Source organism: Canis lupus, chromosome 24 (assembly GCF_048164855.1).
Source record: "Canis lupus baileyi chromosome 24, mCanLup2.hap1, whole genome shotgun sequence".
In the NCBI taxonomy this organism is placed as follows: domain Eukaryota; kingdom Metazoa; phylum Chordata; class Mammalia; order Carnivora; family Canidae; genus Canis; species Canis lupus.
In genome coordinates, this window is record NC_132861.1 from 21105602 (window position 1) to 21131793 (window position 26192).

The 26192-nt window shown below is 41.6% G+C and overlaps 2 protein-coding genes across 9 annotated transcripts in view; one reads left to right on the forward strand and one right to left on the reverse strand.

Annotated features, from left to right (window-relative positions):
• The window catches only part of PALLD (palladin, cytoskeletal associated protein), a 409438-nt gene that overhangs the window by 304751 nt on the left and 78495 nt on the right, over positions 1–26192 (forward strand). Inside the window, exon 1 of one of the 8 annotated variants that reach the window (XM_072795918.1) lies at positions 17184–17325. The exons of 6 other annotated variants lie outside the window; for them this stretch is intronic. The gene's annotated coding sequence lies outside the window, so the exon portion shown is untranslated. Of the gene's footprint in view, positions 1–17183; positions 17326–26192 lie in introns of those variants that run through there. One more of the 8 variants, XM_072795919.1, reaches the window with a different exon arrangement.
• The window catches only part of CBR4 (carbonyl reductase 4), a 208805-nt gene that overhangs the window by 41367 nt on the left and 141246 nt on the right, over positions 1–26192 (reverse strand). The window contains exon 6 of the transcript XR_012016379.1: positions 12678–12777. The gene's annotated coding sequence lies outside the window, so the exon portion shown is untranslated. The remainder of the gene's footprint in view (positions 1–12677; positions 12778–26192) is intronic.

Consider the following 26192-nt stretch of genomic DNA (forward strand, 5'->3'; position numbering starts at 1 on the left):
TTTCACCACTTAAGGGTATTTCTGGGAAAATAACTCATTCTTAATTTCTCAGTCAAGTTAGAGCTAATTGCAAAAGGATTAAAAACCTTGAAAACTGCTTTGTTCAGCTTATTGTTTCAGGTTTCCCTTTGGAGTGTGGATGATGTGTTTATTTGCATAATAAATACCACCATCCACTTTGTTCCAGGAACCAAGAGGCTATGTGCTTGCCCAAGGAATTTCTCGGTTGTTTATATGTAAGGAAACTCTGTTCTGTTTTATTGGTTGGGGCCCTTGTAGCTTCTTTCTTAAATAGGGAATGCAGAGAAGCTGTACTTTCCCCACACATACCTAAGCAGAGAAACCAGAAAATACCCTTCCACACTACAAATGCCTGGCTGTTTTCAACTCCAGAGAGCAAAGTGAATTTACAGTTAAGAGATGTGTTCTTAACTTAGGAACCCAGAGCTTTTCTATGTGTTGTTGGCATATCCATTTGGACCTACGTTATATACTTCTTAAAATCTTAGATTGGAGTATTTGGCATGTACTATATATGGATTAGAAAAAGTTGAAAACAAAACAGAACCACTGTATCTATTGACCAAATTTAAGAGCCAGAACGCGGAGGAATAAAATAATCACAAATTAGGCAGCCTGGAATTTTTTTGGGTTTTGTTTCTTTTTAAATACATGCCCTGCCGTATGAGGAGGGCAGTTGTGTGAAATACAGGCTTTGTGGTGGCTTAGAGTGTATGCAACAGAGCAGTCTTTCCAAACAGCTGAAAGCTTTCTGGTCTCTTATGATTTCCAAAAGGTACTCCTTAAATGGGCATAACTGATGCGTAATTGGCTAGTGAACAACAGGGCTGAGTCAGAGTGACCTGCTGAAGCCAGCCACATGTGTGCATGTGTGTGTGTGTGTGTGTGTGTGTGTGTGTATGTGTGTGTGTAGGAAAGGGGGAGCAGAGGGTAAGGGGCGGGGGTGAAGGGAGGCTGCAAGCTTAGCAGAATGTTTGAACAAGACAAAGAGCAGTTCCAGCAACCAAATAAGGAAGTCAGCCCTGAAGGATTTCAGAATAGGAGTGTGTCAGAGACTCAAGGCAGTCCGGGAGAGTAAAAATAAGCAAAGAAAAATGTCAAAGGATTTTTGTTTCACTTACACGAGATACAGAGGGAAAATAGCATGTCTCATCTTTAAGCAGCAATAGCAACACAAAGTGTATCTTTCCCCTTCTGTTGGCTTTTTGTGGACATGTGTCTGAAGAGATCTTTAGAAACTGCTGAAATAATAAGCATTTTCTTGTTAAACATGAAAAAAATGCAAGTCGTGCATTAGAAGCACTGTACTATTCCTTTTATGTATAATTGATGAAACTTTTAGCCAAAGATGATGAAAGTTTCTAAGAAGCCACAAAAATATCTTCAATCCCATTTTCAGACATGCCCTGAACACTGAATTACAATTGTATCCATTGAGAAGCTTACCTCTTAACAAGTTAATTGAAAATCCATCAGACATATTGTCTAATTAAATATGTTGATAGCTACTAAAGATGTCAGAGGAGGCAATCATGCAGAGAAACTGTCACTGCCGATTTTAATCTTCTCATTCTCATCTCCCAAAGCCTCCACAGTGGCAAATAATGTTTGCTGCCAATAATATGAATTGACATTGATTTTATTTTGACACTTTTTTGTAGTGTGGGTGGAGAAGAACTGAGATTTGAAAGATGAATTTCAGGACATTCCCAAACATAGTTAGAAACACCTTTTTGGGGAATCCCTGGGTAGCTCAGTGGTTTGGCGCCTGCCTTTGGCCCGGGGCATGATCCTGGAGTCCTGGGATCGAGTTCCGCGTTGGGCTTCCTGCCGCGTTGGGCTCCCTGCATGGAGCCTGCTTCTCCCTCTGCCTGTGTCTCTGCCTCTCTCTCTCTCTGTGTCTTTCATGAATAAATAAATAAATAAAATCTTAAAAAAAAAAAAACTGAAAAAAGAAACACCTTTTTGTGCCACGAAACCAATAGAGAAATTGTTTCTGTTAACCAAAAAATCAATTTATTTATGTTTACAGCCAGGAATAAGATAGAGGACATTGCTCTTATATCAGAATTTGTTTAGATCTTCATTAACTTTAAAATTTTGGCAACTTTAAGGGAGACAAATGAGTGAACCTACCCTTCTGCTCCCACACCAAATACACAGTTGGCCAGCCCTCAGTTGAATCAGAAAGTACCAGAACACTGCTTAAAAAGAAATGGAAGAATTTGCATATAGAACTGACTGGAGGGCAGAAACAGGAAACACCACCACACACAGATTGACCACTGGATCAAGGTGATCTTAGAATGCGGTATGACCTGGTCCAAAAATAGCTACTCCTTTTAAATTTAGATATAAACCCTACTTAATAAGCCACCATTAATTATCACCCTCTTCAGGAAGATGTCATCATCAAAAGAAAATGTTTATCAATGCTAACAAGGAATTTTTTTTTAAAAAAACAGTGTAGCAGTAAATGTCAAGAATTATATCAACAGCATTTTACTCCCCAAATTATACTTTTCAGTAGTTGCCCTCAGGAAATAAGTCAAAAGAGGACAAATGTATAAGCCTGAAAATGTTCACAGCAGCATTTAAAAAAAAGATTTATTTATATATCTTAGAGAGCATGGTAAAGAGGATCAGAGGGAGAAGGAGAGAGAGAATCTCAAGCAGACTCCCTTCTGAGCATGGAGCCCCATGTGCGCCTGGATCTCAGAACCCTGACACTGTGACCTGAGCTGAAACCAAGAGTCAGACGCTCAACTGAGCCACCCAGGCACTCCATTGAAGCAATTTTTATAATTTCAAAAGAGAGAAAGGAACTTAAGAGCAAAAGAACACAGAATGTCAGTCCTTTTGTCTTAATAAAATACTATGCAACGTCTTAAACTAGTAATGATAAGGCTATGAAGGCAAAAATATTAATAATAATATAGTAATGCCAAAAATATTAATAATAATATAGTAATGCTAAAAATTTAGCTTTTACATTCCTGGTATAGCTATGCTTTGAAGACTGGAAGAGAATGTGGAGAAAATAATAGTGCTAGTATATTATGATTATGGACACATTTTTTGTTACCTTTATTAGTTGTATTTTTTCATAATAAATACTTTTTTAAAAGCATGATTAAAAAAAAAAAAAAAGAGGCAGTTTCCAGGATAAGAAAGAACTGAGGCTTCAGAGTTTATCTATACAGCAAATATAAAGCACAGAGTTCAGTTTGCATAATGATATTGTACCAAAGTTGATGGTTTAGAGAACTACTTTATTTGCTAACTTGATATGTCAATAATTTGCAAAATAGCCAAGCCAGCTGTAGTTCTCTGAGAGAAAAGCAGATACAGTATAACTGCAGAGGCCCCAGGACCGTTTCTCAGTGATCTCTCCAGAACAGCTCTGATTAACATGAAGTAATCAGAAGTTGGCAGAGTTAGTTAGTCCAGGATTCAAAAGTCTCACCAGCAGATCTCCATTTGAAAGAGGAAGAGACCCTGGATCCACCTCACACAGGGGTCTCCTTCTCAAAGCGCCAGATGGCATCTGCTAACAGGCCTTGGCCTTGAGAACTCAGAATTTTTTTTTAAGATTTTTTTTTTTTTTAAATTTTTTAATTTTATTTTATGATAGTTACAGAGAGAGAGAGAGAGAGGCAGAGACACAGGCAGAGGGAGAAGCAGGCTCCATGCACCAGGAGCCCGATGTGGGATTCGATCCCGGGTCTCCAGGATCGCGCCCTGGGCCAAAGGCAGGCGCCAAACCGCTGCGCCACCCAGGGATCCCTTTTTTTTTTTTTTTTTAATTTTTTTATTTTATTTTATGATTTTTTTTAAGATTTTATTTATTTATTCCTGAGAGACACACAGAGAGAGGCAGAGACATAGGCAGAGGGAGAAGCAGGCTCCCATGGGGAGCCTGATGCGGGACTAGATCCCAGGACCCCAGGAACTTGACCTGAGCTGAAGGCAGACACTCAACCACTGAGCCACCCAGGCGTCCTGAGAGCCTCAGAATTCTAATCTCTGCCCTCAGAACAGTTCGTTTCATCTTTCAGTGCTTTACTTTTGATCCCTCTGCTACTGAAAATAATTATAAAGACTTCCGAGTGTTTAGGAAGTACTTAGCATAAAGCAGCTCATTTGAATTATTTACAGGAAAAAGTTAATTGAGACTTAGAACAATGCACAAATTATTTATATACCCAGGCGTCACAGGCAGAGAAGCAAAGAAATCTTTCTTTATAGAATTTCCTGTGATGGCTTATAATCACTGTATAATAATTACAGATGTTAGCTGTAATCTCATCCAACTCCCTATAGCACAGATTTGAAAATTGAGAAACAGGACTGGAAGTGAATAGTGCAAGCAAGATCTCAGTGAGTTAATGGTGGAGCCAACTCGTTTGTGGAATATAGTATTTAAGTCCCTAATGGCTGTTTTCCTGTCAAGTCTCTCTTCATTGCCCTTCCCTTCTTGTTCTTTTCTTGTGGTGAGTTTAAGTGGCACTTCCACCAGTCTTGTTTTGATAGACTAAGAGTTTAAAAGAGTTTTAATCTATATTCTTGACTTAGTCAAGGTGGTACCTTAACAGTTTGCTTCATCTAGTTACTTATTTGGAATATAAACTCCTTGATGGCATCATGTTCCATGTTGCTCAGTAATGACAATAGAAATTGCTAAACTATTGGCGACAATACCATGTGCATTGTGCCACAGAATTTACAACATCTCCATGAACCCTCACAGCAACTCCATGAGGTGTGTAGCGCTATTTCCATTTTATAGAGGAGGAAACTGAGGCACAGAGAAATTGAATAAGTTATCCAAAAAATCCCCCTAACAAGGGACAAAGTTGGGATTCAGATCCAAATCATGAACTCTTAAATATGAAATCATATGACTTCAATGAAAGCTTTTGAGGATATACTTGAAATGTCACAAGTAGGTGATAGTTCTCTTCAAAATATCCAAAGGTAGGGGACACCTGAGTGGCTCAGTTGGTTAAGTGGCTGCCTTCAGCTGGAGTCATGATCCCAGGGTCCTAGGATCCAGTTGTGAGTTTGGCTTCCTGCTCCTGGGGTAGTCTGCTTCTCCCTTCCCCACTCATGCTCTCTCTCTCTCTAGCTCAAATAAATAAATAAAATCTTTAAAAAATATATTCAAAGATATGAGAAAGAACTTCCACTTTAATTCAGAAAATAAAACTTTGGGCTTCCAAAAGCCAGGTATCCAAGTGGCAATTTGTCAGTTTGAATGATAATTATAGAGCTCCAAAAATTAATCTGCATGAATAAAACTTTGGAAGTAGACATAAAATTTGAAATATAAAACAATGAAGGAATCTAATGATACTGTGCTTGTGTATTAAGTGAGGATCTCACTTTAAGTTGTTAAGAACTGAATGTCTCTGCATTTTCTTGGGTTATGGATCCTGCTGCATCAATAGGAAAAAAGATCTGGCAGGTCAAATGCTCTCCTGTGTACCACATCCAAACTCCAAGAATAGCAGACCTAAAGCTACACCCAGAATAACCTATTCTGTAACTTACAGGATGGGAGTAGGCATTCAGGTGGGGTGAGCTCTAGCCCTCTGCTGTGGCTTTCTCAAGTGACTGGAATATTTGGTTGAATCTGTTATAAAGGGAATAATTTGAAGAAATTGCTTTGACTCCTACTATACTTCTCTCCAAATTAGTGTAAAATGGACCAGAAAGCTTCAAATTAAGTTGAATTTGCATGCTTGAAGCCATGTATCTATGAACCATATAGTGCTAAAGGTAAAGCTGGAGATGGTAAAGCAGACCCTCAGCCAGACATCATCTGGTGAATTGAATTAATTACCTATTTGTTCTTGACCCCTTTCTATCTTAGCTTAAAACCATGAGATACTAAGTTTTTTTTTTTTGTCATTTATCCTTGTTAGAAAGATATTTTGCATATGTGTATGTGTGTGAAAGATATGTACATATATGTATATTTCACATATATAAACATAAATATAGATACACATGATATAAAATATACAGAAAGTTTAAAGAAGATAAATGTAAACATAAAGAGAGATTTTAGTATTTTTTTCTCACTTCTCAGTGGATTATCCTTTTTTTTTTTTTTTTAAGATTTTATTTATTTATTCATGACAGACACACAGAGAGGCAGAGACACAGGCAGAGGGAGAAGCAGGCTCCATGCAGGGAGCAGGAATCACACCCCGGGCTGAAGGTGGTGCTAAACCGCTGGGCCACCCGGGCTGCCCTTCTCAGTGGATTATCATTGAAAATCACTGCTCTGTGTGATACCCCAATACTCATTTGAAGAATTGCCACAAAAGTCCTACACCCCAGATCAGGGTGGGCTGACCTTTGGTCTGATCTTAGAACCATCTAGCTGAAGAGAACTTTAGTGACCATGTGGTTCAGCCTCTTCAGTAAACAGATGAAGAGAGCATGAGACTAAGGGACTTCTGCCTAAATGCCTCATTTCTGAGGACTTAGGACCTGATGAGATGATTTGTTCTTTAAAAGTCAGATATACTTGAAATTTGTTAAAACGATAGATTTTAAGTGGTCTTATACACCCCCCCCCAACACACAAATAGTAACTGTGTGAGGTGATAGATATGTTAGTTTGTGTTTGGTAATCATTATACAAGGTATACTTACATCAAAACATATTGTAATACAAAAGAGGCTAATATCCAAAATATATAAAGAACATCTAAAACTCAGCACTAAAAAAAACAATTAAGAAAGAGGTGGAAGCCCTTTCACGAAGATGGCGCCGAAGGCGAAGAAGGAAGCCCCTGCCCCTCCCAAAGCCGAAGCCAAAGCAAAGGCTTTGAAAGCTAAGAAAGCGGTGCTGAAAGGCGTGCACAGTCACAAAAAAAAGAAGATCCGCACGTCACCTACATTCCGACGACCCAAGACCCTGCGTCTCCGAAGGCAGCCCAAATATCCTCGAAAGAGCGCCCCCAGGAGAAACAAGCTTGATCACTATGCCATCATCAAGTTCCCCTTAACTACTGAGTCAGCCATGAAGAAAATAGAAGACAACAACACACTTGTGTTCATTGTGGATGTCAAGGCCAATAAGCACCAGATCAAACAGGCTGTGAAGAAGCTCTATGACATTGATGTGGCCAAGGTCAACACCTTGATCAGGCCTGATGGAGAGAAGAAAGCATATGTTCGACTGGCTCCTGACTATGATGCTTTGGATGTTGCCAACAAAATTGGGATCATCTAAACTGAGTCCAGCCGGCTATAAATCTAAATATAAATTTTTTCACCATAAAAAAAAAAAAAAAAAAAAAAGAAAAGAAAGAGGTGGAAGACTTGAATGTTATTTTTCCGTGGATGACATACAGAGGACCCACGGACACAAGAAAAGATGCTCAGCATCACTAAACATTAGAGAAATGCTAATCAAAATCACAGTGACATATCACCTACATCTGTCAGTATGGCCAAAATCAAAAAGGGAAAAAGTAATAAGTGTTGAGGATGTGGAGAAAAAGGAACCATCATGCATTATTGGTAGAAATGTAAATTGGTGCAGCCACTGTGGAAAACAGTATGGAGGTTCCTCAGAAAGTAAAAATAGAGGGACGCTGGGGTGGCTCAGCAGTTGAGCATCTGCCTTTGGCTAAGGGTGTGATCCCGGCCTGGGGATTGAATCCTGCATCGGGCTCCCTGTGAGGAACCTGCTTCTCCCTCTGTCTATGTCTCTGCCTCTCTGTGTCTCTCATGAATAAATAAACTTAAAATCTTTAAAAACACTTTTTTAAGTAAAAATAGAAATATCATGTGATCCACTAATTCCACTACTGGCTATTCACCCAGAGAAAAACAAAAACACTAATTCAAAAAGATATATGCACCCTTCTATATGTTTACTACAATATTATTTATAGTAGCCAAGATATAGAAGCAACCCAAGTATCTCACACACACACACACACACACACACACACACACACACACACACGATGGAATATCATGCTGCCATAAAAAAGGATGAGATTGTGCCATTTGTGACAACATGGATGGACCTCGAGGGTATTATGCCAAGTGAACTAAGACTGAGAAAGACAAATACCATATGAGATTTTAACCACACATCAAATCTAAAAAAAAAAGAATAAACAAAGAGTGGAGTTAGACCTATAAATACAGAGAACAAACTGATGGTTGCCAGAGGGGAGAGAGGTTGGGGTGATGGGCAAAATGGGTGAAGAACAGTGGGAAATACAGGCTCCCAGTTATGGAATGAATGTCACAGGAATGAAAGGTACAGCATAGGGAATATAGTCAGTGATATTTTAACAGCATTGTATGATGACACATGGTAGTTACACTTGCAGTGAGCACAGCATAATGTATAAGAACTTGAGTCACTATGTTGTATACCTGAAACTAATGGAGCATTGAGTGTCAGCTATGGAACTCAAATTTAAACATTGTTTTAATCACTATGCTGTATACCTTAAGTACATATGATTATTTATCAATCATAGGTAACTGAAGCTGGGGAAAAAATAAGTTTTCAAAAACTAAGTCTGAGTAAGTATGTGGTAACAATGAACTGAGTGTAGCCATTGTTTTTACCAAATAACAGAGATTTTTTGGTAGCAAAAGAACTCTTTTGTAACCATGAACAAGTTGAACTTGAAAAAGAACTCCTTAGGAACTTAAAAAGTGAAAGGTAGAGCATTTTGCAGAGGAGGCTAAATGACACCAGTTCAAGAGAAGCACTGGGCAAAATGGCTGTATAAATGGGAATGTGGGTGACCCGGGAAGTATTGGGAGCTGCACGCTAACTTGGAATAATACCCTGCCATGTTGTAGCCTTCAAGCTGATGCTAACTCATTCTTCAGACCCAAGTCCAACTTCTAAGTGCTTGAGGGATTTTTGTTAAGCCTTCTAAGGGAATCCAAATGAATTAACTATTGTGCTTCACCTACGCTCCAGTAATTCATGTTCAGTGGGCAGTCTTATTTTCCCAGATGTGCAGTTTGTTCACAGGGGAGTTATGAGTAATTAACTCGTAAAAGAAACGTCCAAATGAATGAACAACTGCAAAGCACCTGTTGTTAACAGCTGATTTTGTCTCCTCGCTTAGATTAAAAGGAGCTTGAGAATGTGGGGCTGTGTTTTGTTCTTTTAAAACCCTGTGACACCTACTGATGTGGGTTCACACAGAATACACTGTGAATAGAGACTAAGTGGTAGAGTTTGTCTTTATATCTCATGAAAAGAGAGTGTCAAGGGTTCAGACAAACGTCAGCCCCCTAAGGTTAGAGCTACATTATGTCCTGAATGGGCCCTAGGCATGTTTGCCTTTCTGTGACCCTTTCTCCATTAAACAAAGTTAGAATTACATTTTATAACTGCATTGGTATAGAGATGAATGTAATCCAGGCTAGATTCACTATTATACAGTCATCATCATCATATTTACATTCATTTTTTCCTTTGAGTATGAAAGTATTTAAAATAATTTTTTTCTGGGCTGCCAAAAGTATTGTGGGCACTAGCCACTGTACCTACAGTGCCCAGTGGATAAATTGGCCCCTCCTAGGATTATGGACACGAGCATTGCATAAATCACCAGGGGCCTCATCTTTTTTTTTTTTTTTTAACTTTTTTCCTTGTGATAAAGAACATTGCCAACCCCTTTTATTTTTATTTTTTAATATTTATTTATTATTTATGATAGAGAGAGAGAGGTAGAGACACAGGAGGTGGGAGAAGCAGGCTCCATGCCAGGAGCCCGACGCGGGACTCGATCCAGGGACTGCAGGATCGCGCCCTGGGCCAAAGGCAGGCGCTAAACCACTGAGCCACCCAGGGATCCCCCCTTTAATTTTCAATTTTTTATTTTATTTATTCATGAGAGACAGAGAGAGAGAGGGGCACAGACACAAGCAGAAGGAGAAGCAGGCTCCATGCAAGGAGCCCGACGTGGGACTGGATCCCGGGTCTCCAGGACCATGCCCTGGGCCAAAGGCAGCGCTAAACCACTGAGCCACCCAGGCTGCCCTGCCAGCCCCTTTTAACTTCTCCTTTTCCTAGCTTTTCTCTGAGCAACCGATGGTTCAAGGAGCAGCATTCCCTTGCTCCTTAAGTGACACAACATAGCCTCAAAAAGCCAATGGGTGCCCTCACCCCCCACTTGCCAGCAAGCTCTAGGGCTGTTCCTGTAGGGTCTTTGGCCATATTGTGATGATTCTGAGACAGGTAACTGAACCCAAAATTAATTCCTCTGTGATGCTGAAAGACAGTGCCTTTGTTCTCCAAAATGGAGTCAACTTGAGAGGCTAATTTTTGTCAGACCAGTTTATCCATGGCTGGGACACAAGGTTTCATTAAGTGTCATACACTGGGCAAACAAACAAGGGAACAATGACACCAAAGTTCTGTCAGGCTTCTCTTCGTGCCACCCACAAGTGAAGACAGAATAACGTTACCACCTATAAGCTAATGAACTGAATGCAGCCGTGGTGCAAAAGCATGTATATACCTGTTGCTAATAAATTAATCTCTGATGAAGCTTTTTAAAAATTGAGATAATGATTTGCAGAGGGTTTGGTTTTCAGGAAGCAAGACCGAATTTAGTCTTTATGATTACTGTCTTTCTTGAATTAAAAACTTTACTTTCTGGGACACCTGGGTGGCTCAGCGGTTGAGTGTCTGCCTTTGGCTCAGGGCGTGATCCTGGAGTCCTGGGATTGGGTCCCATATTGGACTCCCTGCATGGAGCCTGCTTCTCCCTCCGCCCATGTCTCTGCCTCTCTCTCTCTCTCTGTCTCTCATGAATAAATAAATAAAATCTTTAAAAAAAAAAGAATAAAAACTTTACTTTCTGAATCTGTGTCAACTTTGCACAGAAATTACACTTTTTAAAACTGTTGCTCTAATCTCCATTTCCCTCAGTGCCGTTTTCTCTTTTTGAACTTTATTCATGAGCCATGTTTCCTTAAAATTCATTACATATAATGAAAGGTATGGCCATTTGAAAACATTTAGGGGCCACTGGTTTCTCTGAATATAGCAGATTGAACCAAAGTTTAATTCGAGAAGTCACTTGATATCCTTCCAGTCAAGTGGTCAAGTTGTCTCAAAATCAGTTAACTTTGTCTTAGGGTTACTAAAAACAGACAAATATGATACTGATGATATAAGAATAATGATCTCAATTCTTTGGGACAATAAAACTCTTATGTCTAATGAACTCATGCATAAAAATCTTGATTTTTATCTCTTGAAGTCTGGTACTTCATTGTATCAATGGCGACACAGTATAACTTATTTAATGGGCTCATCTCAGGCAGTATCAATATTAAGTCAGTTGTTTTAACTGTCAATCATATAAACTATGTATCAGATAAATTATTTTAATTACTATTACCAAATATTTCCTCTTAAGAGTTTTAAGATCTACATTCAGGCAATTTTCCATTGTGCAATGCATCTATTTAGTTATTTTAAAAGAAAATTTAATCAGAATATTGTCTCATTCCCTTTCCATACAAGAGTCTCAGCTTGCACAGTTTATTGTGTCAAAGATATATACCATAAAATAATCCCCACAATTCTCTTAGTCGGTGGTTATCTCCACTGGCAGACTTTTCATTGCTGCACCCAAGCAAATCCCCGTGTATTTCCCTAATGAGAAAAATTAAGTACTTTAGAGAACATAATCCTATTAATTTGAACCAGAGGATTAGTTTATTAATTCAAGGGAATAGATGCTCAAATTTAGGATGTAAAAGATTTGGTAGAGGGAAGATTTCAGAGTTAGGGAAAATAGGCCCAATTCTCTCCTCCTTGTGAACTTGGTCTCCTGTCTATATCCTGTTGGAGTCCACTGTTTCCTCTGCATTTAAATCATCATTCAGAGAAAGACATTGCCAACCTATGGCAGCTCCATTACCAGGCTAGTTTCACTTCCTGTATTTCTGGGCGCAGCAATGGGACGATGGCTGATCTGTTTTTTGGAAGAGTCCAGAGCTGTCTATATGAAGTACAACACAAAATTCCTTATTTTGGTGTCACCAGAGGCAATAGTATTAAGAGAATCAACCGAAGAAGTTGTGTCACCTCACCCATAACCTCGTGAATTGCCATTGGGATTAATTTAAAATGTGAAAATGTGTAATCCTAAACTGATGATGTCATATTTATTATCAGTCAATATGTTTGTAAGATGTAGCTTGAGGTTTTTCTTATGCAGGATGAAGTTAAACTAACCAGTCAACTGATAAAAGTATTTCCCCATTTACTTAGGAGAGTCACATAGAAAGCAAATTCCTCCTTTTATCTATGCCTTTTCAGTAATCCACGTGGAATCTGTGGATGATTCCATCAGAGCCAGCATAACTCATTTGATTTGGAAAAGGATACTCAATAATGAGTCAGATTCTTCTGTGGATGAAGCAGGACGTTTAGAAACTGCCTTAACTATTTCAGGTCAAACGGACACTGTGTAGAATAAAACTTTGCAATAATAAATTACTGATTTATTGGTGGATATCTTAGCATCCTTAGATTGTTAATGGACTTACCATAAATATATTTTTCATTCCAAATTTATATTCTCTGGAGTTTGGGTTCTGGAGCTAACAATTTATTTCATTGTTCCTCCACTTACCTCCTGTGTCCTTGGATAAGTTACCTAACTTCTCTGGGCCCATCTTCCTCCTCCATAAGGAGGCGCATGGCAGTAACGACCATACTTCCCCATGGGTTGTCTAGGAAGATAAAATGTGAGAATAAAGGTGAAGTAATTGGCATAGTGTCAGCACAAAGTAAAGTTCAGATTATTTTTCACTCTTTTCCTAAGTACTGTATTGTGTAAAATACATTCCTGAGATACCATAAGGTTTATAAATGTACACATTAAAACGGTAAGAAAACCAGCCTCCACCTTCCCCATATCAAGCACCACATCCTACAGGCAGTCTCTCACTTCATCTTCTCAGCAGTGATCCAGAGTCAGTACCTTAACCTCCATTTTACAGATGAGAAAACAAGCTTTATGAGTTTAAGGTCATGGTGACAGCCTTTGACCCCAGTCTGGGATGCCCTTCTACTAGCTGATCTCTTCAAGGCCCTTGCTAGCTCTGATTCTGTGATTCCTCTGGAGTTTGTATGGAGGCTCAAGGCTTACTTTGCTCTCACAATCATGATCTGTACTTTTGTTTGTAATTTCGTGATCTTTTCTTACATTCCACAACTGCAGACCCTCTGGTTGTCATGTTCCCTCTCACGTGCTATTTTACGTCCATTGGGTTCTAGTCATATTTAACACAAGTACAGCGAGTCCTGTTTCTGTCTCCCTTATCCTCTCTCCTTGCTCTTAATAAAAAGTTATGTACAAACCAAGGAGCGAGAAAGTTATCTTGGCCAGTGGAATACATTAATTTGTTTTTATGTTGAAACTATGAATTGTCCTTGGAGGCTTGCCCTGTACCTCCTCCTCTAATAGTCTGCATTCATGATCAAATAATGCAGTGTTTAGCCTCTTGAGAAGACACACATTTTAATTTTTAAATATTTCTTACTTTTGTTAAAATAATTTGGCAGTTGATATGGAAATAAATACTACATAGAAAATGCTGCAATTAATCAGAAAGGGTCCATATTCAAAGTGGTCCAATATTTTTTTAAGGTGCTCATTTTAAAATTAATAGAATAAAAGTTAATCTCAAGCATTCTACTCTCAGAAATATTTTCCCAATAATATTAATTGGAACCAGTATCAGATAAAATCTGTAATTGCTCTATTTTCCTGGTCTTGTTCTTGTTGGCTGAATAGGGTTGAGAACCCTTGCAAAAGTAGTATCTATAAGAGAAAAAATAGTCCATTCCACCAAATTGTATGTATACCTTTTAAAAATATAGCAAGAGCTACACCAACACATTTTTAAAAATCCTATCAAAGTACCATAAATGAATGGAAATTCATTATTATGAATGAATTGATATCAGAACTTAGGCTGCATTGATATCAGAGCATATTGTTCACACCATTGATCACTCTGGGACAATATATAACAAAAGCTGCCTTATAGAAAATGTGCCAACCCCAAAGCCAAGAGTTAAGAAAATCTTAAGTTTTGGTGATTTTCATTAAAATATTAATTGAAGCAGAAATGCCTGAAGATATACCAACATTCTTTTATTGCTACACATAAATAAAAGGAACACAAATACAGATTTTGGCCTTAATTTATGTGTTAGACAAGCATGGCTGAACTATGTAGAGTTGTGATGGTAGTTTTTTGAATAGACATTTGGTGAGAGGATATTGCTTTGCTAATACTATCCATTTATAAACTATTGTTCCCTATGCTGAGTATATGTGAGATAAGTGCCATGTGGAACATGTTAGCAGTTATATCTCTGTATCTCTATGATTTAGTTTCACTGCCAATATCTTGTTTGCTCAGTGAACATTATTTATTTTCAGTTGTCTTTTGTTCTTTATAGTTTTAACCACCGATGTTTCACCTTTTTTATTTGTGAGAGAGACTATGAAAAGAATATGTAAAGGAATGGTTTGAAGGATTACCTTCACCCATCCACGTTTCTCCCCAAACAGCCAAACCCTTGAGGAAACTATTTCATATCCAATTAAATTTGCACATTTGAAGCCATAGGTCCAGGAGCCCAAGCATGCTAAAAGGAAGCTAGAGTCAAAAGTCCTGAAACAGAACACTTTAAGTCCTAAATGGCAAACACTCTAAGGGAGACCAGATGGGGAATCCCAAGAGTGCAGCCCCTGGTCAAGTAAAAGTTGATTGCATATTTGTTCTCTACTCCTTTCATCTTCCTTTAAAACCATAGACCTCTAAGTTTCAGCTAAGGAGAACAAAGAAAAAAATATATAAAGAGAAGGTTGTTGATCAGAATACTCAGTAAAGCACGAGAGGATGAAGTGTTCTTTAACAGGCTTGGCAGAAATTCCTATCAGTGCTTCTACTGATAATAGTTTTCACAATTTTGGAACTTGCCAAAGCGATAGCTAAGATGTATCTACACCTCCCATACTTCATATATAAAAAACTTTAAAAGCTGAAAGCATTAAAATATTCAGTGTTTTGTACCAGTTCCTTAAATCCTCCTGGATCTGCGCTCTGAGAAATGAAAATGTTGCTTTCTGGTCTCCTATAGAAAGAATAAGTCAGAGATGGCAGATCTAAGGGGTCATCCTTCCTTTGGTGCCTCTTGAGAGTGAAGGAATTGGATGATTTCTTGTAGATAATCAACCCATCTCTTCCACCCTACGCACCCTCCCATGGTGGGTAAACATGTACAGTGGTAGTAACTCATGCTTATCTAATTTATTCCTTCTGTGTTCATGTTGAGAATGGACTCCGAAATAATAAAATTACAAAATCTAAGAACTGAACCTTTAAAATTATCAAATCAGTCCCATTGTTGTGGAAATAAGGAAATTCCCGAGTTCCGCAGTTAATAGCACAGATTCCTAAATCCTAACTCTCATTTTAGAATTCTTTCTTCATCGTCACACTGTAGCCTGCAAGAAAACCCAATGATGCGCCAAGTGATGTCATTGCTGCCACTCTAATGGCCATTTGACATGGGGATGAGCAAACTAAAAAGTCAAAAGGAGGCAGGCAAACAGTGAAATACTGAGGGTTTTTTTTATCTGCTTGTCCTCTCAAAAATTGAAAATATGGTATAGTGCCTTATGTTATACCTAGAAAGATGACTACCGTATATTGTAGGTTAAAAAAAAGGTTACAGAATCATATGTAAATGCTGATCTAATCTCTGTTTTATTATGTGTTTAAATACACACACAAAAGTCTGGAAGCGAAGGCTGTAGGCTGTTAACAATGTTTATCTCTGGTAGAGTTACAGGGAAACATTCATTTTTGGTTTATTTGAATCTTTTACAGACATTTTAAATTTACAAATAAAGATATTTCAGAGAGAGAAGTAGAGTATCTGGCTCATGGCTGTGAACCTAGAAACCCTATTGTTCAATATTAATGAAGGCAGAGATGAAATTACTAGATAATTTAAACATGTGGCCCACTGATTATTCAAATCTAGTTGGTATCACTGGCATTTAACTGGGAAGGGCCTTGGCATGACAGATGTTCAGTAAGTGTCAGGTATTAACATTCATTCATTCCTTTGACAGTTTATTGTGTGTGAAAAAATTTGGTCTCAGTGGTCAAGGAGCGTACACTCTGGTAGAAGTAACAGGAAGAAATACCTGTGATCCTGTGCTAACCTAACTACTGGAGGGTTAAGCACAGAACCAGCTGAGCTGGTGCAAGGAAACATTGCTGCTCTGGCTTTAGGATTAGACCCACAGTAAATCACAGATTTTACAGAGGAAATTAAGTTAGGAATCAATACGTCCATATCCTACTTTAAAACCCTCTACAGACATCCCCATGTAGTAGGTTGGAAACAAGTGACTCAGGCCTCTTGTAGTTTATGACAGAAGAAAAAGGATGGGAACCGCGTTCCTAACATACTGCTAAATGAGAATGAGTTACACTTCTTACCCTGAGGGTTCCTAAATTTAGCTACCCGTTGATACTCAGAACAGAGTAAGCTAATTAATGTGAATCTAGAAATTATCCTCTTACTTTAACAAAGGAGTGTACCACGCTTTCTCATTTAACTGCTGTTCGATCCGCAGGTGCCTGCAAACCCGCAGCACCGAGTTAAAAGTGAGTAGCCGGCAGGTACTGGACCCTTCCCCACCCAAGCCTCAGCCCTGCGGTTTCAGGGCGGGGTGGCGGGGTGGGGGGGTGGGGGGGTGGGGGGGGTGGCGGCGGCGTTACCATCCCAGGCCCCAAGAATGTTGCCCTGGAATCAGAGCCACTGGACATTTTAGTCTATAAAGGAAAAAAACACAACCAAACACTGGAGGGAAGTCATCCTGACTTGCAACCAACGTCTCCAGTGGCCTAGACAGAAAAGTTACAATCTTTCCCATCATCAATCAGTTCTTCCTAAAAGTTTCGAGGAAGCCGGTTGGTGTGTGCTGCTCCAGGAAAGGGCGCCCAAAGATGCAGAGGGCGGAGCGCGGCTGGAGGGAGGGGCGCGAGCCTGCGCTGACCTGGGGCCGCTGCGGCTCGAGCCCCGCCTCCTCCCGGGACTCTTATTTTGAAGGAGGCGGACAGAAGGTTCAGACTCACTGAGTCACGGAGCGGGCGCGGGTATATAGCCGGCACCTGCCTGTGGCCGCGGCGCTGAGCCCGCAGGACTGGGGGTCATGGAGCAGCGGGGGCGCGGCCCCGAGACCCGAGGTAGGCGCCAGGCGCAGAGGGCTCGGCCCCTGGCTGGTGGGAATGTATGAATTAGGGGGAGCAGAGGGTGTGGGGTGGGGGGTGAGCTGGGGGCGGGAAGGCTCTAGAGGAGGATGGGGGTGGGGAGGGGAGGCCGAGCTGGGGGGGCTCTAGAGGAGGATGAGGGGGTGGGGGGGCGAGCTGGGGGTGGGGAGCAGGGAGGCAGAACTGGGGGCGGGAGGATGGGGGTGGGAGCTGGGAGGCCGAACAGCTTCCAAATGCAGTTTGGGGGGGGCGAGGACGGGATCCTTTCGCAGAGCCCCCCCCCCCCCCCTTGTCTGATCAGAGCAGGAGCCGCTGAGAACAGAGTTGGGAGTTTGCTTCCCCTGGTCGGGGTTGGGACTGGAGGTGTTTGCTGCCAGGGGTGGCCCTTGCCTCTGATAAACTTTCCTGGCCGTGCCTCCCTCGCTCGTGGCCGCCGTCCCGCGGGTGGCGAACCTGTGGAGGAAGGGCAGAGAAGAGGAGGCTGGCGTGGACCGAGGGGCTGAGGGGATGACCTCATTCCCCGGCAGCCGGCGGGGGTTGGGGGGTGCACGGGTCCGAGGTCTGCGCGCTGGCCTCTCCCCAAGCGCATCCTCCCTTCCTTGGGAGAATTCAGCCCCCCTCCCCCCCCCCCGGGCGCCGTTCAGACGTGCTTGTCGCTTGGGGGCTTCGCCGCGGGGGTGCGGTCGGGCTGGCGTGCTGGTGCGGCGGGGTACGGCTGTGATGGCCTGCACGCGGCCCAAAGGGCTCTGGGGACGGCCGCCGGCGGCCCGCGGCTTCAGAAGCCTGCAGTGCGGGCCCACGCCGCGTGCAGGGGGCTGCCCCCGTGCGCCTCGCTGACCACCCGGGGGGGGTCCGTCCGGCTCGGGAAGGGCTTCAGAGGCCGGGTGGCGAGCGCCCCGGCTGGGGACGCGGCGGCGCCGGGCATCCCTCCGCCGGCCGAGCGGGTCGTGCCCGCAGTGGGCCTGCACCCTGCACCCGCAGAGCCCAGCTGCGGGGGCGCGTGGGGGTGCGCGCCCCGCGCCCGCGGGAGCTGCGCTGTGATCCGCAGTCCCACGGCACCGGTACCGGGCGAAAGGCAGACGCGGAGGGGCCCGAGCGTCCGGCGAGAAAGGAGACGCTGCTGCGGAGGACCAGCCTCCGACAAGCCACCGGCCCCGCCCCTCCCCCCAGGCGCAGCAGGGGTCTAACCGGCTTTGGAAACGGCCCAGTTTCGCCGTGGAGGACGCTTTCCTGGTGGTGTTTTGAAGGCTCCTGCCAGAACTGTAGCAACAACTAACTGTCCGCGGATGGCGGGGATGCTTTGCTTCTGGAGCCCACAATTTAAAGGCGTGAGCTTTTCTACTCTACTTTTACGTCCTCCAGGAAAGAGGTTACTATTTTCAGGACCTGGCCGACTTTGATTTAGTGATAAAGGGGTTTGTTGATATCGACCGATAAAGGAGACAGTATGAACTCTATGCGCCCTTATGCCCTAGAGTGATTGCCTTATTGTAGCTTTAACAATAAATGTATGATGAGTTGGCACAAATTATACAATCAACAGATATTTCAACAAACTCCTAAGCTTTATTTTTTATTCTATTGTATATGAAATAAGATTTATTTGATATTTTTATTTTTTGTCATTAGAATAAGGAGTGAGGTGGGTTGCCCAGTGTCCATACCACATACATTAATAAGAAACTAGGGGGATCCCCGGGTGGCTCAGCGGTTTAGCGCCTGCCTTTGGTCCAGGGTGTGATCCTGGAGTCCCGGGATTGAGTACCGCGTGGGGCTCCCTGCATGGAGCCTGTTCTCCCTCCTCCTGTGTGTGTGTGTGTGTGTCTCTCTCTCTCTCATAAATAAATAAACAAACAAATAAATAAATAGCTTTCAACTTAAAAAGAAACTAGGCAAGTACAACAAATAACAAAACATACCAACATTCTAACCATCTCTTCAGCTGTGAGAAAAATTGGTGATCTGAGTAAAGAGCAGGGGTAGATGGTTGATAGTAACATACCTTTATTTGGGTGGACAGTTGGAATCCATGTATCATAATTTTAACTGCAGGAATGGTAAAGTAGATCTCCTGCTTTATATGGTTTAGTGACTTCGTGTCCAATCTGTCCCAGGTGAGGACATTGACTAAGTAAAGAATAGATAAATGACCTAGTTAGACTAGCCCTGGTATGCTTCAGGATGTCCTTTTAGGCTCTAGTTTTTAGCTGACTTTAAAACTTTATAAGATAACTGACTGAAAATTGAGTGCCATTTACCACATTGCATTGGGGTTGATCTTAAATATTTTAAAGTATTGTCATCTCTGTAGAAGAGCTGTAGGGTTTGTACTACTTTGATAATAGTTGCTTTTTATCCCTCCAAATATAATTTCCCTAGACTATAGTAATTCTTACACTGTACTATATTTGAAACAACTATGTATTACTGAAATAAAAAGTATTTCCTGGAAATTATCAAGGAGTCCATACTGCTTAAGGTGCTAAAGACATTATTTTAAGAGGAAGTTATTAATTCGTTCAAACAATTGTTTGATTGTTGCTCCCACTTTCCGCATTTTTTTCATGGTCGTTGGGAACTGTAAAAATGTATTAGATGCGGTCTTCCCTTCTGTGTATATTTCACAAATAATTTTGCACCCAAAAGTATTGTACTTTTTCAGCATTTATTTCTGAAGATCCAGGTAAACATTGGGTAACCAAAGTTCACTGTGCTTCCAAAATTGCCTACTATGCAGTATGTTGCAAAATAATTTTCTTTTTTTTTTTAAAGATTTTATTTATTTATTCATAGAGACAGAGAGAGAGAGAGGGGCAGAGACACAGGCAGAGGGAGAAGCAGGCTCCATGCAGGGAGCCGGATGTGGGACTCGATCCAGGGTCTCCAGGATCACGCCCTGGGCTGCAGGCGGTGCCAAACCGCTGCACTAACGGGGCTGCCCTGTTGCAAAATAATTTTCTTCAAGGAGATGGGGGGCAGGGGACGGGGTAGGCGCTAAATTTACGCTTTAAAAATTAAAGATATGTTAAAAGAGCACTAACCTCTTCGAAAGTGTTCCCAACACATTAAACATTTGGGTCATCTTAATAATATTCTTTTGAGACACTGAACAAAAAATGGAGCTCTACCAGATTTTAAAGGAAGGTGTAGGCAAGATAGGAATTTTGTCTGGGATCATACAGAGATAAAATTGGCTAGTTCTGTGTCCCAGGTTTTTGGCTCTAGAAAATCCCTGTGAGGCTGCACTAATTCAAAAGATTTTATTTTATATTTTAATGGGAAAGTTTTGTCTTATATTTTGTCAAGGGAAAATAATTGTTTGGAGGTGGTAGATGAGAAAGATTTCATCCAAGGAGATTTGATGACTAGGGAGCAGAGAAGCTCATTCTCTCAGGAAAGGCCTGGAGATAAGATGGAAGTAAGGAGGGCCCGAGGGGTCAGGGAAGGAGGAAAAGCATTCTGAAATGAATGGCATGTACAGCTCTCTGTCCAACCCTATTGACTACTGAAAGCATGGACTTCTTCCCAAGCAGTAAGGCTGTCTTATTGGTTATGTGCGTTAGGGTTAACTGTGATATGTAATGTGAGCCTTCCCAGTTAGGCAAGCCTCTCTTACGTGTATATTTTGGATAAGGACTATAAGGAAACAAACCGAAAATGTGGGATGGTTAGTTAACGTCTGTCCACAGTCTCCCACTGAATGTGCATTGGCCCAACTGCCAAAGCTTCACCACTATGGTAAGCTAAAATGGTGATTTTCGCAGTTTGGCATGGACTTTTGGAAGGTGTAAAGGCTTATTGGATGGAAAAGATTTCCTCCTCAGGGAGAAGCTGCCATTCGCAGACAAGGTGTGTCAGCCAGAAGAAATGAGCAAATAACCATTTTCTGGTTTCTGTTGGCAAAACGTTGCGTTTTTTTTTTCTCCCTATGGAAGTGTTAAAAATAGATTCATAGGAAGACACACAAAACCAAGCAAAAGGAATAGACACTGAAGTTTCACCAACAGGAGTGGAGAGAACTAACCTTTGTTAAATAGCTAGCACTAACCAGGCTCTGCTGGATGTGTTACATTCTTTTACCACCCTTCATTCTCACAGAATTCTCTGAGCTAAACCCGACACATTTCCTGGTATTAGAGGATGAGATCAGGTATGCCACTTAGCACCATAGTCTTCGGCTTGCCCCTATTCTTTGTGACATTTGTGATATCTTTCTGAAATCGTCAACCTTACTGAGAATTAGCGGCCCTTACCTTTCAGATAGGTTAGATTCTGAATGTGGATATGTAAATTGGTTGCTGGGAACTCTGAACATACTTTTGCATTGAAATTATGTCCCACTTTGTGGGTAGGTTCCCAGGACAGCCCAGAAATCACAACTGAAATGTTCTACTTTATTAATAGTACCATAGAACCGAGCCACTATATATAACATGGTTTTTGTGGGAAAATGCACTCAAAGCTCCAGCTTGATTTCTTTTTTTTTAAGGTTTTTAATCCCAGCAACAATGGATAAAGGGCCCCACCTTTTCTTTTTCCATTTAAACCCTGAAGGGAAAATAAAGGTACAGAGAGGTACATTTCCTTTCATACTCCCCTTAATGCTAACAGAGACCCCACCCTGGAGCTACAGAGCTTTGGGGAGAGGGAATCCCAGCAGAAGCTGGCTTTGTAACAGAGGGGGAAGAGAAGAAAGTGAAAAGGACCTGGGTAAGAGGGCAGAAGCGAGGCCCACTTGTCAGCTGTGGGATCTATTTTGAATGGCCAGTCAGTGCCAACTGCCTGTTGGTTCACGTTATTTTCTTACTAAACATAATTTTTATCCGAGAACCTAGATCTAGACATCAGCACTGCCTACTTGTCTGTTCATTATTGTTAAAGTCAGGGTTAGATTTTCATATGGGGTCTTTAATAATAGGAGGAAAGCATATTTATTGAACTTTTACTTTTCATCTTGAAGCCAGTCCACTAAATTCCCAAACAACTACCTGTTTGGGATTAGATAAACTTGAATGCTAATGTATGATTATTATTATTATTTTTTAAGATTTTATTTATTCATGAGAGACACAGAGAGGCAGAGACACAGGCAGAGGGAGAAGCAGGCTCCCTGTAGGAAGCCTGATGTGGGACTTGATCCCAGGACCCCAGGATCGTGACCTGAGCCAAAGGCAGGCATTCAAGTACTGAGCTACGCTTGTGCCCCAAATGTTATTTTTTTTAAAAAAAAGGCTTCTTAATTTATTCATTAGATTGTGTACTCCAAGCACAGATGGTGGGGATGGGGGGGAGGGGCAGAGGGAGGGGGATTAACAGACTTTGGGGCTAGGAGGGAGCCTGACACCAGGGAGGGCTCTATCCCAGGACCCTGGGATCATGACCTGAGTGAAGGCAGGACATACTTAACTTACTGAGCCACCCAGGTGCTCCTAAAATGTTAAACACACATTGTCATTGAATCCCTACCACAATCCCACCAACAGCATTTTCAAAATGGTGAAAGACTTTAAGAGGATCATTTGCCTGTAGTCACACAGATCAGAAATGGCAGGACGGAAATCTAATTCACGTATTGTTGAGCAAGTACCCTGGGTACTGGCTAGATTCTGGGAAGAAAGCAGTGGACAAATATGGAAAAATCCCTGCCCTTGTGAAGCTTATATTGCAGTGGTTAGGAGACAAACCATAAACAAATAAACTAAACAACCAGTGCTTCTGGTGGAGTTATATGTTATGGGGGAAGGAAAGCCAGGAATGAGGACAAGGAATGCCAAGGTGAGGGTTGCAGGTCGGTGAGACAGAAATACAGCAGAAGAGTGGCTCAAAGTCAACCACATGAGTCCAGAAGTACTTGTCCTATTGTTTCTCCCTGCAAACCGTTTTGTTTTGTAATGCCGAATGTTTGAGAATGTGCCATCTTCCTTGGTCACTGTAAATACCCCAGCAAGTAACCGAGGAGATGAAGGCCTTGACCTTGTCTATCCAAAGGCCAGTGGGATCTGGTGCACCAGCAGAGTCCTGGGCCTTGGCAGGGGGCACGGAGACGATGCTGCCCTTGCGCTGGGGAAGACCGAATCTGCCAGCCAGGACGGGGGGCGTGGACAGAAGTGGCAGGGGGAGCTGGGGTGCTTCTCTACGTGTTTCTGATTTCTCAGTGAAACAGGAAGCATCAGCTGAGGGCCAGACGAGGGAGCATTTGAGGGAAGTCTGAGGACAGAGGAAGGTGTGAAACAGACACCTGGAGAGGAGGAGCCTGAATTTGAATTTGACTGGAGAAATGTACACTCGGGATCTGCCCAAGGTCGAATTCTGACTCTATATCCATGGTGTATTGGACTTCAGAATTCTGTAATCATAAGGAGAAGGACTGTCTCTTCTTTATTTGTCACTTCCATGGAACAGAGTCGCACACCTCATCATTTGTGGTTAGTGTTAGTGTTGTTGAGTGGCTGCTATAATAAAGCTCCTATGCATTTACCCAGAAATCTCCTTTAAAATTTCCCATCCTAATCATCACATTAATCTCACTCTACTCTGAAATGCGTGGACACTCAAAGTTTCTAGAACAGAACTTATATACCAGTTTATTCCTGATTATTTCACTGAGTTAATCTCATCTCTCTCAACATTAACACAAGAGTTTTAGACTCTGAAAGAACGCTTAATGGTATGCTTTTTCTCTGTTTCTTTTTTTGTACTACTCTCCAGTGGCTACCTAAATCAAACCTCATTCGTACCAGATTATGCCTTTCTTGAGGGCAACAAAGATGCCTTCTACTTCTGATCACTGCTGGGTGGTTAGGACACCGCTAGGGCACACTAAAGGTAGTTAGCTGGGAAACAGGAAGACCAATTGCAATGGTTAGAATAATACATGAGATAGATAGATAGATATTGGTGGTATGAGCTAAGTTAATGGTAAAGCAAGTGATAGAAGTGATTGGATCCGGTATGGTTAGAAGACAGAATTGACTGCACTTGGTATTGATGCCAGGTGAAAGCTAAGAGAGTGGGATGCACCAAGGATTATTCCCAGGCTCCTGCCAGGCAGTGGCTAGACAGGGCTGCCATTTAGAGAGGAAGGGACGAGAAGTGGGACATCTCTGGAGGCAGGGCAAGTTTGGTTTGAACATACCATGTGGAGGTGTCCAGGAGGCAATGAGATACCTAGATCTAACATTTGGGGAGATCAAAGTGGGGACAGTGATTGATAAAAGCCTTGGGAGAAGATGACTCTGTTCCAGAAGAGAATGGACAGTGAGAAAATTTCACTCTCAGCATTTGAAGGTGGGGTAAGGATCCTGTCATTTGATGAAGCTGTAGTCTGCCAAATCTGCCCAGTAACAGAACATTAAAGTAAAGCATATCCCAGTAAAACCACAAATGAACTGACTCAGAACTGGAGTTGGAAAAATTTGTAGTTTTTCTTGGTAAAGTCTCATTTCCTACTTGCCTTCGTTACTATAAATGGATGCATTTATATGGAAGGTGATATGTGGATTTTTAAAAAAAATCTATTTTAGGCACTTATTAATAAAGTGAATCCACATGTGCTCCATAATTTTCTCACATAGCACCTCATTGTGCTGTGTCGCAGAATGCTGGAGCACATACTGTCCACACAGAACTATACTGTTTAATGTTAGTGCATCTTCTCCTTTTCCAGAACTCTTCAACAAGATGGTAGATGCTCAGTGAAACCACCAAGCGCACAAAGCTGCCAGACCTTTTCTGAGATTGACTTCCCTGCTACAGGGGACAAAATGAACGATAAAGTCTGGCAGTGCCACTTGAGGAGGTTACTTGGAATTATTTTATATTGAGAGATTGAGAAAAGCCTAAATCCAGGCCCATCGCAAGCATATCAAGATTGAGACTTCTGAAATCCATTGCTGTCTCTAAGGGCCAAATTCTCATTCATTTAAAAATACCAGGACTTTTGCCACATCCCACTAGTAGAGCTGGGTAGGGCAGATGTCCTTCTCTCTACTCTACAGATTAAAAAGGATAAATTGTATAATTGGTTGACTTTCCAAAGGTGCAGTTATAACAGGACTTGCATCTCCTGCCTCCCGACTGTTTTTCTTTTCAGCACACCGAGCATCCCAAGATGCAGGGTGATATTACCACTTGAAAATGTGCACTGTGGGCAACAGCAGAATTTTCCGAAAGCTGAAGCACAGATGGCAAATCTGGCAAAGCCAAATTAAGAACACTGATTACAAGTTCAGGAGGAAAGTTTTTAAGGATGAATGCTGAATGTTTAAAATCCTTAAGACCAGTTTACTTGGGAAAGGAATCCCAGTGGACGAATCTGGATGGTTACCAAGGGAACCACACAATGGCACTCTCTGCAGGTTGGCCACCTGCCCTGGCCAGCAGCTGAAGAGAAAATGTAACAGTGGTGTTGAGTAGACCCACTCAGCCATTGACCTGCAGTCAGTGTAGACCAGGCATTCTGGCTGCTTTGTGACTATCCCTTCTGTGTCCCTGTAATGTCAGGAGCTCCCAAGCAGGCTCCCTGTGACTTCCACAGCTCTGCTTAGAGCTCCACCTACCTAGTGTTTATTCTTTCTAACCTTAGCATTTTGATTTTGTCTACTTATTAAGCCAAATGCAAACCTGATCATGAAACCGAAGGTTTATCAAATCGGACTTTTAAATATTTACTCAGTGTTAAGTATGGCTCCAGTTGTTTCATTTTACTGTAATGTTCTACTTACATCTATAATTAGGTCATATTTCAGAATTACATTGATAATGAATGATTTCATAGTGTAGTACAATTACTGGTTTACTGTGCTTTAAGCAAAATAATTAGCATTCACAGTAATACAGTACAT